This window comes from Haplochromis burtoni, unplaced genomic scaffold (assembly GCF_018398535.1).
Source record: "Haplochromis burtoni strain Fernald_Lab_line unplaced genomic scaffold, NCSU_Asbu1 Contig_121, whole genome shotgun sequence".
Lineage (NCBI taxonomy): Eukaryota > Metazoa > Chordata > Actinopteri > Cichliformes > Cichlidae > Haplochromis > Haplochromis burtoni.
The window spans coordinates 692,054-706,003 of record NW_024582482.1 but is presented as its reverse complement, the minus strand read 5'-3'; positions in this window follow the sequence as shown (position 1 = coordinate 706,003).

The window sequence follows — 13,950 nt, the reverse complement described above, 5'->3', positions numbered from 1 at the left end:
CTCAGCCCACTTTTAAAATCCATTGTGGTAATGTACAGAATTAAATTTGAAAAATGTTGTCACTCTCTGTCCAAACATTTAGGGACCTAACTGTATACAAAACGGAGATTTGCTCAAGTCTAACAAAGTCTCATTTGCAACAGTTTTCCATGCTGCACCCATATGGAAAACAAATCCTCTCAACTGTTTGAATCTAATCACATGCTGCAGGTCCAGGCTTAGGACATCCTGTTGTCTATGGCACAAATTATGTCCCTTTAATATGTGTACTGGAGATGATTCTCAAAAATGTCGTCAAAGTGTCTGATCAGAGACCAGCAGCTGGAAGCTGTTAAGTCTACTTAATGTCTATTAAACTGTTCTCCAGAGCTTCAGCTGTTCTCCTTTCCATGAAGCTGTTGTGAAATATTAAACTGACTGAATTTTGCTGCAAAAACACTGGACCCCTACAGTTTAACTGAGTGTTCGCAGCAGTAGTGTGGCTGAACTTTGGATCTGAGGACAAAGATGTTACTGGCCAATGGGATTCACTCAGATTTCTCCACTTCAGCACTCAGTTTGTGGTTCTCATGTTTATGCTTAAAGTCCTCTCTTACACTGTGGCTTAGACTGACCATACCCCTAATCCATTCAGGGTTAGGGGTATGGCTTGGTTAATGTTAACCTCTTTATTGAATCTTTGCTTGCTTAAAACAGCTTTTAACTGTCAAGGTATGTGGGGAAAAGCATTGCCTTTATTTACAGTGTAGCAAATAATCACACAACAATAAATCCCTGTGCGCCACCAACTCCCATGCTGTCTTCCTCCCAGTGTCCACTGTGCTCGCTGCCCTCTCATTTCTGCACACCTCCTGGGAAATCACAGAGGCAGATGTTAGAAACTTCCGCGGCAAGTTCACACGCACCGAATGAGTACCTGGGATACTGACAGGGAGTCTCACACAACAATCTAGTGTCGATGGGGGCTCAGCCACACTGCTAGGTAGCTCTCCCGACGAGGCTAGATCAGCTGCAGGTGTGTGATTATGCCTCCAGGTCCCCACAGCAGGAGCAAGCCTCCAGGCCTGGTGTCCCAGGAAAACCAGGACACCACACACACACACACACACACACACACACACACACACACACACACACACACACACACACACACACACTGTCAGGGTCCTGGTTTGCACTGTTTTGACTTTCCTGTGTTTTTGTCATTTTGAATTATGTATTAAGTCCTCAGTGTTAGTCTTTAGTTATTCTATACGGTCTAGTTTTTTGTGTTCCTTGTTTAGTCATTTTCCCTCTGTGTAGCCGACCCCTGTGTCTCCCTCTGTGTGTCAAAGTGGACATCGTGATGTGAGTATTGTTTTTGTTCCCACTCCTTGTGTTCTGTGTTTCTTTTCTTTTTTTTGAAAAAATTACTTTATTTAAATATCAAAATACACAATTACAAATACACATAATACAAGCACCATGCACAAATTATTCACATCTTGTTTTACATTTTACAATAATAAAAGCTCCCACGGCAAGTCGTTACCTAGTTTCATATCTCTCGTTTTCCTTCTTCTCAGCTCAGTTACAATGTTTTTACATACTACGAAACTACTTATCATTTTTTGTTCTATAACCCCTTTAGCCCTTGTTTTCCATATGTGTACATTTATAATGCACATCACCAACCAAAACAATCTTCTTTTATTTTCACTCATCTTTTCTTTAAACAAACCGTATCTTACTGATTTTGTATTATTTTCAATATTAAAACCTAGTTTATCCATCCTCCTTATTTCAACCGTCCTGTAACATGATATCAATAGATGATCAAGAGTTTCGTCTTCATCACAATTCTCCATAGGGCATTTCTTAGTAGTAACGAAGCAACTCCACAGAACTACAGCTCTTACTGGGAGACGTCCGACAGAGATAAGCCACACTGTATCTCTCATGTTCTCGGATATTACTTTGTCATATATGTTTTTAACTATTTTCTGATTTTCTTCTTTTTCCACAGCCTTATATTGTATCATACCTTCATTTTTTTTAGATTGATTTTATTATATATCTGTTTTGAGTTTAATTGTAAAAGATTTAAGCCATCCAATTTCCACTGATCACAAGATCCCCAAACACAAGTTTAAAGTATGGCACTCCCGTTCGGGCTCTCCCTTTCATTTTTTTCCACAAAGATTTCTTCCCTTGGATCCAGTGGGTGCTTCGCTCAAATGCGCTATATACATTTTTTAGAAAAGGAATCATCAAAATAATGCTAAGATCTGGCGCTCCTAATCCTCCATTTTCTTTTCCTTTATACATTAATTTCCTCTGTGTTACTTCCGGTTTCTTCTGTTCTGTGTTTCCTCATCCCGTCATGTGCTCCTAAATGTTCTCGTTCTCCCTCCAAGCCGTCTCTGTGTACTTCCTCTTTTACTTTGAAGGTCTGTGTCTCATGTAAGTGTATTCTGCTTTGCTTCCTTTCTCGTCAGTTCTGATTTCTCCCAGCTGTGTTTCCCCCCTGTCTCCCGTTCCCTGATTGCCCCTGTGAATATATAAGCCCTGTGTTTTCTCTTGCTGGTTGCTGGTTCTTCTGTGATGTCTTCCCCAACTCGCCCTGTGTTTCCTCCGTGGTTCTTCCTGTGTTCCTTTGCATGTCACTCTGTGAGTTTTGGTTTCACTTTCATGCATTTAGGTTTTCCCAGTTTAGTTATTTCTTAGTTCCTGTTCTCGCCATCTCCACCTTAAATAAACTCACTCCTTATACCGACCTGCCTGCACTTGGGTCCTCGCTTTACCTCCACACAGCCTGCCTCGCCAGCCGTGACACACACATTCCAGAACAAAGGGAAACGAGGGACAGCAGCACAATACATACATACGGCCATCCAAAATAAACAAGTCCACAGAGTGCTCATGAACCCTGGGTCCCCCAGACCCAGGTCCTTGACATAAAACTGTAATCCAAAAAAGATGGAATTGGACTTCATTTTAAATGCAACATCTTCTAGTTCTGAAAAATGCGGTTAAAGCAAAACCTCGTACTGGACAGATCACCTCAGATGGCAGAAGTGTATGTCGAAAGGATAACAACATTTTTTATTAAAATGTAAAAAATAATAGAAATGATTGCTCAGTATTAAGTGTCGTTTATTAAAACAGATATGCAGGTTGTAAGTCATAAAATAAATTTTTAATCTTTAATCTCAGTCCATCATTTAACTCTTAGAAAACCCAAACATACTCTGGTGGTTTTCGGTTCTGACTGGATTTGTAATTTCTTCACTGAACATAAATGAACTCATTTGTATAGCTCAGAACTGGTTCGGTTTACATTGTTCTCATGCCTCAGGATGTAACCTCTCAGACAGAGGTGCTAAAATGAGGTGATCTGACCTGTAATTATGCTATTCTTGCAAAAACACCCCACCCTGCAGCTGTTTAAGCAGGGCAATGCCTACGCACATAGTGCCAGAGTAGCGCAGGCCTTCAGCATTCCCTGGCCAGCATTTATTACCAATATGCGTCTTGTTGAACATGCCTGAGACATGCTGGGTCTACATCAGTCACAACCAATGACCACCGCACAGGTGAAAGCTGCAGCAACACATCCGCCACTTGTCCAGACAGGTGACTGAAGGTGTGACCAGCCTAAGAGTAAGGTTTTGTGTGTTTATATTTTGTTTCTATGTACCCATCATCACTGGCTGTGTATCAAGTACTATGACACATTTCAAGTGTAAGTAAATGTAAGAATAAACCGTAGCAAACAGTGCTGGGCGAGTCATGTAAAAAACTGTACAACATTCCTCTTCATTCAGCGTGACAAAAAACCCACGTCTCCTGCCTGACAACAACTGAAGAGTGAAAACAAGCAGTTTGTTTTCTTTTGTCCGATGTGTAACGTGAAGAGGAACACTAAGCAAAACCAAATGCTGCACTTCAGGGGAAGATCCCCCAGGCATGAGAAAACAGAAACCTCCATTCCTCAGTGGAGCTGTTGTCTTCTTTTTTTCACTTAGAAATTCATCAGGCATCGGCTGAGGCAGGGACAGAGGGTCTCTGACAGAGCACTTCTGTTTCACTGCGATGTCTCTGTTGGTCTGATGTGAAAGCAGATTAGGCTAACTTCTGGTCACCTTTGTCTGCAGTTTCACTCCAAAGTCTGAGCCCTGATTAGTTCACATGCGCTGCTCAGTGCTGCAACGCATGTCCTAGTTTGTGTCCAGATATGATCACATTCACAAAGCCTTGCTTAGACACCTGTAGCAGCACGTAGTTTCATGTTCTTATGCTGAAGCATTTTGATCTCTGATGCTGAACAATGCTGCAGATTAGTTATTGACTTGTTATTGTTGGTGTGGCTCCAAAGTGTAGTGGCTTATGCATCTGCCTAACAAACCAAAGATCCTTGAGTCACTCCTCGGAGGAGATGGAAGTCCCTTGGGTTTTCATCAGGGAAAGCATCCTAGATAAAATCTACCAAATCAAATATGTTTGGCCACCCAGCGTGGCGACGAGGGAACAGCGGAAAGTAGCTTTTATTGTTTGTGTGAAACTAGTTTATAACAAAATATAACAATGCAACATTCACACAATTAGAGCGTGCACAGATAAGCCAAACCCAGTGTCCACTCACACACTGAGGCTTTACTATTAATCCTGTGTCATACAGAATCAATCATTTATGATCAAAGCAGTCAAATTTAATGACTACAACATTTTGCAGCTTATTGCAAGTTATACCTAAGTAGACTCCTTGTAATTGAGCATTTTAGATTCATTTATAAGTACATTTACTAAATCTGAGTACTTTCTCCATCTCTATAAGACAGTTTTTTAAAATAATTAGATTTTGTACAGTTACTCAGACAAGTGGTGTTATGACATATGAAATAGTAGGTCTGTCTTCTTTTAAGGTACAGCAACTCCTTCATCCTGTAAAGGACTGTAAAGCCATGTCATCCACCTCAACAAAACATGCATTAATATCAAAGAAATACAACTCTGCAGTGTCGTTGGTGGCCACCTGGAAAATATCAGCTCTCCCCAGCTGGTTGGGAAATGGTTGCAGGAGGTTTCTGGCTGTTGCTTGGTGAAGCTGGTCACAAATAGACAAACAGTGCTTCAACAAAAACCTCCTCGTGACAACTTTGGCTGCTTGCTTTGCTCGCCTGTAGTTTGTATGGAAGATGCCGACTTGCAAACACTCATCAACTACACCAGGTTTCGTGCAAGCTTACCGACTTACCAAAGGGTTTCAACCTTCAAAGTAAAAATGGCATTTTTTTGAAATGTGTTAGCAGCAAAGCACAGCTTTTACTCTGAAGGTGAACATTCCTTTTGTTCTATTATTAGCTGCACTTCAAGTTTTGTGTTTTACTAGCGCTTGGTAGCTTGTTAATAAGTGTTAAAATAGCATCTTCCACGCAAACTATAGTTGACTGCTGCAATCTGTGAGCAACCAAAGCAGTTACAATGATGTTTTTGCTGCATTTGCATCCATTTTCAAACGGGCAACAACCAGCAACCTTTAGCCAACTGGTTGGGGAATGCACATTTTTCTTTGGGGGGTCTAGGTTTCTGTGGCCTAAGTTGCTCCAGGTTGTGCAGCTGCCAGGATTTCATGCTCTGGTGCTTATGTAGTGCTTTTGTTCTCTAACTGAACCTTTTTATTTTACACCTCATTCGTCTAATTACAAGCACATTCATACCAGCACTTTTTTTAGCATTAGAAATTCATGCACACACTCACACTCCAACGATTGCAAGGGTAACTTGGGGTTCAGTATTATGCCCAAGGTTACATGAAGATTGGAGCAGCTGGGGTTTGAACCGGCAACATGCTGATTAGTAGACAATATGCTGTATATCTCATGTCTCACACACATCTATATGAAGCCTGATGTCATCAAAAAGAGCTCTTTTCTCTGTTGTGTATTAAAAAATGATCATATTGATGAACTTTTAAAAGTGGATCAGATCATAATGCATCTGACACTGTTCCCAAAGATATACACATCAATCACAGCCACCTCACACAGTGAGTTAACTTCTCTTTTTTCATACTCACCACAACTATTCCAGTCATTTTTCTTGTGAAGAACTAAGATGAACTGAGACACAGTCTGAAAATGTGTGCTGTAAACCACATTAATATGATTCTCCACCTCTCTCTCAATTGCTGTTTTTTTGTGTGGCTGCTCTGAAAATCTTTAAAATGTATCCTTCAGATGTGGTTGGAGAACAAATTACATGAAGCTGTTTTCACACTTCCTGAGTGATACATAATCAGGTTGTTCAGATGTGTTTTAAACCCATTGCTCTTTGAGTTTCTTTACAGGAATGAGCTTGTCTCCAGGGACCTTGCTGACCCAACTGCTGATAGAAATCTTTCTTGCAACAGATAAAAACAGCAAGTTTAGGTTGATATTTGGTCAGTTCTGACATAGAATCACATAACATGCATAAAACAGTCCACTGTGTTAAAAGTGAACTGAACAACAATGAACTGCAGTCCTTTCCAAAAACACATGCTGGGTGGGAGGTTAGAAAACAATGTTGCAAGCACCAGATTCACAATGATGCCTTAACAAAGATGCATGGTTTTACAAGGACTGTCTAACTGGTTCCCACTTGTGGTTGAGTGATCCCCGCTTGACGTCACTGTAGCAGAATTTATGATAACATACTGCGTACAGATGACCAAAACGTTAATTCGTATAATCAGCGTTGGCATAACATTTGTCTAAAACCATAAACAGAAAACAACAGGCTTCCACTTGACTGGTAAAATCAAAATCAAATCTGGTACCTACATGTGCTCAATTTACAATATACCTGGTGGTCTCTGTCCTGCAAGACACCAATTAAGAAACTTCCAGCTTAACTTAGGTATCTCCCGGTCCCTAACCTGGTACTCGATCTATAAGTCTCAAACATACTACCTATGAGAGGTTCCCCACTGTTACCCAACCTAAAAATGTCAAATCTACTACCTACATGTGGTCCCCGGCCTGGTACCCAACCTAGAAGTTATTAACCTACAAGTCCTCCACCTACTATCTACCTGAGGATTCCCAATTTCTTACACAACAAAGGTGTTCCACTATAGAAATCTGACACATGCTGCTTATTTGGGACTTCCAGTAGTGGTGTCTTCCAAATCATCAACATAGTACCTTTACCTGGTTCCAAAGCAAGAGGAACCAGGTAACTGCAGCTGTTTAAATTATTTTGAACAACTTTTAAAGTAAAAGGCACCAGGTCATTTTAGGACACATGCAGAGTAAGGTCAAGATCTTACGTAATCAGAGACAGACACAATAATTCCTACATAACTGGAAGTTCCCAACCTCAGTCTCTATTTATTTATTTATTTATTTATTTATGTAAGCATCAAAAGTCACAGCCGATTTGAAAAATCTCTGAACCAACCGAAGTACAGATGTTTTTTCTTTATCTTCCGTAACAGAAAAATCTGTCTGTTCTCCTGTCAATCACCTGTCCACAGATATGCACCTGGGACTTTTATCTGCAGTGCAGATGAAAATAGAAACTTATCTTCACATCTTATATGCCTCGTGCATTTTCAGGACAAGTTTTGGCTTCTTTTTGGTTATGAAACAGTCTCTTATCCACATTTAGCCTCAGTCTGTGATAAAAACTTGTACTGCTTGTTTTGCAGTCAGTTAAGATGTACCATGACAACCGATAAACAGAAATTATTGTACTCCAACACAGGAGTGCTCACAAGGGAAGGTTGTTTCCAATTATCTCTCAGGGATTTTTTAATCTGCACCCAGTCAGGTACCCAACCTAGGATTCGTAAATATGCTGCCTCCATAACGGCTCTAATGTAGAAATTTCCAGCTACTACCTACCCAGGCTGACCAAGATTCGAAGTGACAGTGAGGTTCCTAGCCTTGAAGTCTACTACCCATTACCTTCCTGGAATTTCCTGACATGTTTGAAATCTCATCTATTTACTCAAGCATCTCAGTAGAGTGAGTAACTCTGAATGCACTCTGAAGATTTCAATCAACCCAATTTAAATGTTTTTCTTTTACCCTCATGAGCAGAGAGATCCGCCTGTACCGGTACTCCTGCCACTCATCTTCCCTGTGAGCCGTGGATTGATCTGATGTGCTGCCGGGAATCTTGGTGAATTATCTGGAGTGCAGCTGAAAATAGAAACCTGTCTTCTTATCTCTGCTGTTGTTTTGGTTTTCAGGGCAAGCTTGGTCTTCTTTTGTTTATGAAACGGCCTTTGACCCTGAGGTAACAACAGCCCCCGATGAAAACATTATTCCCTGCTGCAGTTAGACAAGCTGTTCTACACCAGTGACGAGTTTTGTTAGAAATCATCATGCGTTCTTTATTAACACACATTCATTGCTGTGTCTAAATGGTTCATCGAGGTTTACAAAGTACTTCTAGAAAAAAATAAAACATTCCTGCAGCCAAAATTTCAGACAGGCTGACAAGTTTCCACTGCACAGTCCTCTCATTCCTTTATTTTCTTTTCAAAGTAGTGAATCTTTGATGAGCAAGATAAGATGACACTAAAATGCAAAATTATAGGCCAAAGTTCACGTGACTATCATGACAGAATCCCATCATCATATCTCTGTTTTTTTAGCTGTTTCCGTGCTAATCAGACCGAGGTATCTTTAACCCTGACTCAGACTTTTCTGGCAGATTGACGATTTATGTTAAGGTCCTATGTGAACTGACTCAACCTCCTCTAACACGAAACCACATGCCAGCATTAAAGACAAGAACCCCACAGACCTCAAGAACTGAAGCAGAACGATTTAGATAATACACACCTAGACAAACAAAACAGGGTTCGTGATGAAAATAGCTTTGCATTAAAAACAGTCTGTGTTAGCAATGGTATGTTGTTAAATGTACAAAAGATAGCATCTGATCCTAAAATCCAGAAATAGATCCCTAATTTTTTCCAGCACATTACAGCATTTTTTGTTGTGCAATGTTTAAGCAAAGGCTTTATCAAAGAACAACCAGCAAATCCTCTGAGAAAAACAGCAGACTTTTCTGTCTGGAGGGACCGTTTTAAAGAGGGATTATTATGTTCATTTCCAGCTTCTATTCTTGAACTCCATTAAAGTAACTTGGAATGACTAACAGATGAAAAAAATCCTAATTTCTTATGCTGTCCTTTTGTGCAGGCCCCTGTTATCCTGTAAAACAGGCGATTTTAGTAGCAATTATAAGCTTTAAAGTTACAAGAAAACAGAACTTCACCAGTGAAAAAAATGCTGCTTAGACAAAAGTGAATTAAAACATCTTTAACCAGGACACATGATTGCAACAAGATATATGTAGATGTATAAATGGTAAATGGCCTGCATTTGTATAGCGCTTTTCTAGTCATTAAGGACCCCAAAGCGCTTCACACTACATTCAGTCATTCACCCATTCACACACACATTCACACACTGGCGATAGCAAGCTACATTGTAGCCACAGCTGCCCTGGGGCGCACTGACAGAGGCGGGCCTTACCGTATGCAGTGTGTGTTTTTGTAAATATAAACCTTTATTTATAAGAAGACGAGGCAGGATAAGTCCAGAGACAAATAACTTTTCTCTTTTGTGGGGATTCATTGTTCTTTCTTTTGCTTCATCTGAAAGTCATCTGAGGTAAACCTCCTGCAGGCTGACCATAAAAGGCTTAAAGATTATTTTCCCCTAAATGTTTTAGTAATGTGTTTAAACTGCATTGTGATGTGTTTTTGGGTCAGTTCCAGAGTCCTGCTCACTTCCTCCTCCTCCTCCTCCTCCTTCAGCTGAACATTTGAGAACAATTAGCACATTATGATCAGGATTACACCCCATAAGAGGTCTATAGTGCGGGTCCTCGTGATAACTCGTGATCTATCATACGCAGCTCGGAACATTTAGCGTGAATTTTTAATGATGTTATTCAACAAAATCAGCGAAGGGCACAATCACGGAGTCCAAATTACCATCAGGGTGTATACCTCACCCCTGACGTCGTTGCCCATCTCTCAATTTTAAATACACTTAGTCATTGAGGGCTAGCAGGAGGGACTATGCGCTTACCTGCTGCTCCTTGGCAGGTAGCTCCATGCCCTCCTGGGTTTTAATTGCACCTTAGAACACATATGCATCAACACTACAATGAGCGGGTGGAGGGAGGTTTGGAGTCTTCTCCCACCCCCATTCTCTGCGGCCTGCTGGAGCGGGAGGGCTAGTAGGAGGAGTTGGCCGTCCGACTGCGGTCTGGGGTGTGGGGCCTCCCTGCTGCTGCGGAGTCGGGGGGTCTGCCTCTCCCCACCGCAGGGAAAAGGGTAACACCACCTGGGTCTGGGTGCATTCCCCCCTCCAGGGGCAAGGGTACCTAGACCCGGTTTGTAGAGTACGCTTGGGGAGTGTGATGTGTGTACAGCGTCTCTTTATGTCTTCTCCACGTTGGTTGAGTGTGGAGTAGTGCATATGAGAGCATGAGGGTGGGAATGGATGTTTGTGTCTGTGTGTGCCTGTATGTCTGTGTCTATATGTCAGGTTGGGTATCAGACGCCACCTCTCTGGGGACACCTCAGGCCCTCCAAGGTTTGGAGGCCTATCTCCACCCACCACCACTTCCCCTGCCGGTGGCGGACTCCCTCAGGTGTCGGTGTGTTGGTGGTTCTTTGTGTCTGGGGGTGGGCGTCCGGGTACACACCGGCTCACTCCTTGGCGGCGCGGCCTGCTGTCGTGGGCCTGGGGGCCTGGCCTGGGGCTCGGTCACTCAGGCACAGCTGGGGGCCGGCGGAGCTCACGGGCGCGTCACTGCAACTCCCCCTGGCTTCTGCTCCGCGGCTGCTGGGCGAGCCCTCATCTGGGACTCTCCTCAGCTCTTACTGGAACAGTGGCGCGGCTGCCCCTCTGTTGGTCTTCCTTGGTCTCTTGTGTTCTGGGGGCCTCTGGATGTCTGGAGTTTTGATCTCCTCCATACCCGCTTCACACCCTGGAGGACGGGGCTGTGGCCCCCCCACACTCCCTAGCAGATCATTACATGGAGAAACCTTTGGAATGCAAGCATGCTGATCCACACAGGTATGCACACAGGTGTACACATGGGTATTCACAGACGCGGACTAAAGCTTTCTTGGCTGCTGCCTCAAAGCACACTGTGCGCTGTCTATCTTGCGTGCTGCACAATATCGTTTATTATTTAGTAACTATTGATATCTATGACTAGCTAGTTTATTGTGATGGTGCTTTGTTTTCTCTATATTATGTTGCTCTTTGTTGTTTGCTGTCTCCTCTGTTTGTTTTTTTTGTTTGTTTGTTTTTTTTCTCCATACAGGTGACCCAGGAGTTTTTTTTTTTTTTTTCTCTCTCTTCCCCCCCCTTCTCACCGTCTCTTCTCCCCTTTGGTTTTCTTTCTTTCTCTCCCCCTCTTTCTCTCATTCATTCCCCCTGTCCTATTTATTAAAAAAAAAAAAAAAAAATGACAAAGGATGAACTGAAGCTCTGCCATCACGTAATGTCGCATACTGCTGTTTCTGATGTCATAAAAAAAAAAAAAAAAAAAAAAAATCAGCGAAGGTCCTTGAACTGAAGCTTGAAAACATGAAAGTCACATTTACAGGTAAAAAGCTGATATATGAACATTTAAGTGTCTCCAGTAAATAACGAGAAAGAGTTTGATACAATTTTACACTTTTTAAATTCTATGGATCTTGAAACTAAAACTCTACATGTGTGGCTGTTTTTACTCTAACATTTAAATTTACATTATTAAACTTTTTTTTTTCCTTGGTGAATAAAAATCAGAAATTTCTCAGCTGAACAAAACATTTTGCTTCCCGTCCCATTTGTGTTCAGACTGTGGTGATAAGCAGAACACTCTTTTTTTGGATACTTCCATTAGAATGTCCATGTAACACTCTGTGCACACAGTTTACTTGTGTACCACTATATTCTACTGAATATATACTGAACGTTAATACAAAGATGGTCAGAAATGTTTTGTAAATGACTTGCCAAACTTTTAAAATCATACATAACATAATTATCATGGAGAACAAAGTAAATGTTTGAATCATGCTATAAAACTTTTGCTTAACAGTGAAAATACAAAACAGGGAATTGATTGGCACCCAGTCTGCAATCCACAAAGCATCAAACCCCTGCAGCTGCTCATGAAGGTGGTGGGTACTCACAAGTTGGTCCCATACGAGCTGCTGCTCTGGGGATGGTTTGCCTCCCTGATCCCTCTTTGGTGAGGTGCTTTGGGCATGCCCAACTGGGAAAAGACCACGGGCAGAACCAGGGCGTGGTTTGGGAACGCATGAGAAGTGTTGTAGGTAGTGAATAGGTGGAGGGAGGTGTGAGCATCTGTACTGAGATTATTATTCTCCTGCAGCCTGGACTAGAGCCCTATGAAATGGATGATAGTGAGTTTTGACCTGTAGTTTTTCTCCACACAATGACCTAGAATAGTCAGAAAACTTACACATTATGGACAAAAGTACTGGGCCACCTACTCTCCACACCCACTGAAGCTGCTCAGCCACAGTTGTTGTAATGCCAGGGGAGGTTTGGATCTCTGCAGTTATTGAGTCAGCAGAGCGTTGGCGACTTTTACAAACTCAGCAACCCCACTCTGTAACTTTGCATGGTTTGAGTTTGCCGTGGTTCCTAAACGCTTCCACTTAGCAATAATACCAATGACAGCTGATTGTGGATGATCTAGGAAACAAAAAATTCGATTTTACATTTCAGTCAAATTCAACGAGCTCCTTAGAACAACCCATTCTTTCACAAATGTTTGTAAAAGCAGACTCCGTGGCTAGCTGCTTGATTTTATGCACCTGCACCAACAGGATTGAAAATACCTAAATTCAAAGGTCAAGATTATCTATAGGCTGCAACAAAAGCATGCTTTCTTCTCATTGGTCACTTTCTGCATTAAAAACTGAGAAATACTGTAATAGCATTTTTTCTTTTTTATGCACAAATTAAAAACACTCATAAACTCATTGGGAAGCATACTTTGTAAATTGAGCTCTCAGTATAAACATCAGTCTGCAATCGAACCTTGTCATTAATCTAGTTGCTGTCGGGGGGCCTCTCCAGCTGAGACCGACACTACCTCTGTGTCTTGAATGTAAACTCAGGAAATGAGCTGCCATGGATAAATGAGCCGCACATGAAGGTCCCTGGACAGTCCACACACTCAGCTGGCGAAAGAAATTGAGAAAAAGTCTGAAAGCTCCAGCAATAACAAGCCATCAGCAGCCATTTTCCACTCAGTGGGACAGTAGGAATATTTACTCTTTTATTAGGAGACATTTAAAAAAAAAAAAACAGGAAATGAAACAGTATAGAAATCAGTAGGATACCTTAAGGTTTGGGGGTGTTTTTCCTTATAAAGTTTATGGTATTTTCATTATTTTTGTTTCTTTTAGGCTGTTTCTGCCCAGCTTGCCTCAGAATCATGTGTCTGAAAAAAACAGAGCCAGTCATTTTTGGGAACTGGGCAGATAAAGTACCAAAGTCAGTTTTTTCCCCTCCGGATATTAGCTCCAAAATAATGAACTTTACATAATTAATTATAATTATGTAATAATTATAAAATTATAAATAATTAAATCGTTCAATAGTGCAACATAAAGGGCAGGAATAAATAAGGTGGAAGAAAAACGAAGAACATTAAATGTCTTGGACTACAATGACATGTTTTGACATGTCTGCGATCGTCAGTGAGGGAGATCAGAGCTGAGATGTCCTGACTGGAAAAACCTCGTCACCTTTAGCCCACTTCCAACTCTGCGCCTCCACACCCACCTACTCTGGTTTACTATAACTCTGAGGAGTCAGCTTCGCAGCTGTGGAGGGTGTCTGAGTTAAGTGGGTAAGTTAGGAATGCTACAGCAAGCTCTGGTTATCATACGGATGTACTGGGATTGTGGCCATGACCTGATGG